Source organism: Rhinopithecus bieti, unplaced genomic scaffold (genome assembly GCF_001698545.2).
Source record: "Rhinopithecus bieti isolate Rb0 unplaced genomic scaffold, ASM169854v2 scaffold_1853, whole genome shotgun sequence".
NCBI classification, from domain to species: Eukaryota; Metazoa; Chordata; class Mammalia; order Primates; family Cercopithecidae; genus Rhinopithecus; species Rhinopithecus bieti.
Window position 1 is genome coordinate 3,130,287 of NW_016804151.1, and position 3,435 is coordinate 3,133,721.

The 3,435-nt window shown below is 42.1% G+C and overlaps 1 pseudogene; it reads left to right on the top strand.

Annotated features, from left to right (window-relative positions):
* Positions 1-1,582: 1,582 nt before the first annotated feature.
* LOC108526223 (putative 60S ribosomal protein L37a) lies at positions 1,583-1,919 on the top strand (annotated as a pseudogene).
* Positions 1,920-3,435: the final 1,516 nt, after the last annotated feature.

Here is a 3,435-nt window from a genome sequence, read left to right on the forward strand (position 1 = left end):
AAAAAAAAAAAAAAAAAAAAAAAAAAAAAAAAGAATTAAAAATGGAGGCACTTCCCCAAACCCAAATTCATTTTAGTGATATAAAGACGCATTTGACAGAAAAAGAAGAGCAGCTTTGAAGAAAACACTTATGTTTAAAATAAAAAATAAAAAACCTAATCTGTGAGAAGTCATATGTTTTGAACTCCCCAGTCAGACTAGAAGTATAAGATACAGAAGATAAGGCCAGGAGCGGTGGCTCACGCCTGTAATCCCAGCACTTTGGGAGACAGAGTGGGCAGATCACGAGGTCAGGAGATGACGACTATCCTGGCCAACATGGTGAAACCCCGTCTCTACTAAAAATACAAAATTTAGCCAGGGGTGGTGGCGCGCGCCTATAGTCCCAGCTACTCCGGAGGCTGAGGAAGGAGAATCACTTGAACCCGGGAGGCGGAGGCTGCAGTGAGCCAAGATCGTACCACTGCACTCCATCCTGGACGACAGCGAGACTCCATCTTGGCCGGGCATTGTGGCCCACGCCTGTAATCCCAGCACTTTGGGAGGCTGAGGAGGGTGGATGGATAGCCTGAGGTCAGGAGTTCGAGACCAGCCTGGCCAACATAGTGAAACCCCGTCTCTACTAAAAATACAAAAAAATTAGCTGAGCGAGGTGGCGGGCACCTGTAATCCCATCTACTAGGGAGGCTGAGGCAGGAGAATCGCTTGAACCCAGGAGGTGGAGGTTACAGTGAGCCGAGATCATGCCACTGCACTCCAGCCTGGTGATAGGCAAGACTCCATCTCAAAAAAAAAAAAAAAAAGATACAGAGGATAATTTGTCTCTTGAAACTGAGTCTATTTAGAAGAAAGATAATAGGGATATTCAGCAAGGGGGAAAAAAGATATTCTGGGTTTTATTCCCAAATTAACAATTATTTGAAAATTTAGTGAAATAAGCTCTTTTAAAAGCTTATTTCAAATGTTTTACTCTTGTTAGAGTATTGAGATTTGTTGTGAATTAATACAAATAAGATTAAATGAGGCCGAGCATGGTGGCTCATGACTGTAATCCTAGCATTTTAGGAGGCTGAGGCAGGAGGATTGCTTGAGGCCAAGAGTTCAAGACCACCTGGTCAACATAGTGAGACCCTGTCTCTAATTTTTTTTTTATTAATTTATAAAAGATTAATGACGCCAGGTGAGGTGGCTCACGCCTGTAATCCCAGAACTTTGGCAGGCTGAGGCAGGTGGATCACCTGAGGTCAGGAGTTTGAGACCAGCCTGGCTAACCTGGCAAAGCCCCATCTCTACTACAAATACAAAAAGTGGCTAGATATGGTGGCACATGCCTGTCATCCCAGCTACTCAAGAGGCTGAGACAGGAGAATTGCTTAAACCCAGGAGACAGAGGTTGCAGTGAGCCGAGATCACGCCACTGCACTCCAGCCTGGGCGACAGAGCAAGACTCTGTCTCAAAAAAAAAAAAAAAAAAAAAAAATCACTATTTTGTAGCTTCAAGACAACTTAAACAAATTGGTTTTATCTCATATTTTGTTAATAATTCTGACCCTCTCTGGGCTCCGACCTAGTTCGCGGCGATATGGTCAAACGCACCAAGAAAGTAGGGATCGTAGGTAAATAAGGGACCCGCTATGGGGCCTCCCTCTGAAAAATGGTGAAGAAAATTGAAATCAGCCAGCACGCCAAGTACACTTGCTCTTTCTGTGGCAAAACCAAGATAAAGAGACGAGCTCTTGGGGATCTGGCTCTGTGGTTCCTGTATGAAGACAGTGGCTGGCAGTGCCTGGACGTACAATACCACTTCTGCTGTCAAGGTAAAGTCCGCCATCAGAAGACTGAAGGAGTTGAAAGACCAGTGGACACTCCTCTGCTCTTTGAGACATCACTGGCCTACAATAAATGGGTTAATTTATTGAAAAATTAATTAATAATTAAATGGGTTAATTTATTGAAAAAATAATAATAATTCTGATGTGGAATACCCAGAAATTTAGACTTTGCTCTGACTTCCTCTACTGATATACTATGAAAATCAAATGAGTCATTTCATATAAAATATCAGTGCATGGCATATAGTAAGCACTCAATTTTTTTCAAATTCATTTTGTGCATATGTTATTATAGTCTTTTGTTTCTTAATCAGTCAGATAAGAATGACAAGTCATCAAATACATTTTTGCTCTTTGCATGAACCCTAAAAAAAGATTAATGCAACTTTTCAGATCATACACAAATCAGTTAAAATAATGCCTTATGTTTTCAATATGTATTCTAATGTGCCTGTACTATATTTTCTGATATGCCTGTACTATATTGTTTGTTCCTCTGATTTTTTTTTTTTTTTTTTTTTGAGACAGACTCTCTGTCACCAGGCTGAAGTGCAGTGGCACAATCTCAGCTCACTGCAACCTCCGTCTCCCGGGTTCCAGAGATTCCCTTGCCTCAGCCATCCGAGTAGCTGGGACTACAGGCACGCGCCACCACGCCCAGCTAATTTTTTGTATTTTAGTAGAGACGGGGATTCACCATGTTGGCCAGGATGGTCAGGAGATTGATCTCCTGACCTCGTGATCCTTCCACCTCAGCCTCTCAAAGTGCTGTGATCACAAGCGTGAGCCACCGCGCCTGGCCTCCTCTGATATTTTTTTTTTTTTAGAATAACTTAATGCTTTTTAGGTTAGGCTACATGACTTTTTAACCTATTACATGCTTTAAAATTGTTCTAGAATGTGTTAATGTCAGCCTAACACACTGTTTGTCATATTAAGGCTAGAAATGACCTTAGATACTCATTTATTTCAGCAGTTGACGCTGAGAGTAAGAAAGACTGGATAGATCACTTACCTACATAACTACTTCTTTATAGATAAACACCATGTAATTGAGGAAGGGGTTAGGGAGCAAAGAGGGCTAGGAAAAGAGGAGAAAAGATGAATGAGGTATGTATCCCTGCCTTAGAGATAGTGAATAACCTAGTAGGAACAATACAATAAGATATTCATGTAAACTAGAGTATAAAGTACCTTAGTGATTAGTGCATAGAAAGTACAGTCAGTCCGGGTGCGGTGGCTCATGCCAATAATCCCAGCACTTTGGGAGGCCCAGGCGGGTGGATCAGGAATTCGAGACCAGCCTGGCCAACATGATGAAACCCTGTCTCTACTAAAAATACAAAAATTAGCCGGGCATGGTGGCTGGCGTCTATAATCCCAGCTACTCAGGAGGCTGAGGCAGGAGAATCACCTGAACCCAAGAGGTAGAGGTTACAGGGAGCCAAGATTGTGCCATTGCACTCCAGCCTAGGCAATAAGCGTGAAACTCTATCTCAAAAAAAGAAAGAAAGTACAAAGTCCTCTGAAAGTTAAAATCATTCTAATGTCATGGAACCTACCTTCTGACAGGTGGCAATTCTGTGGTATCAGATGTGTACCC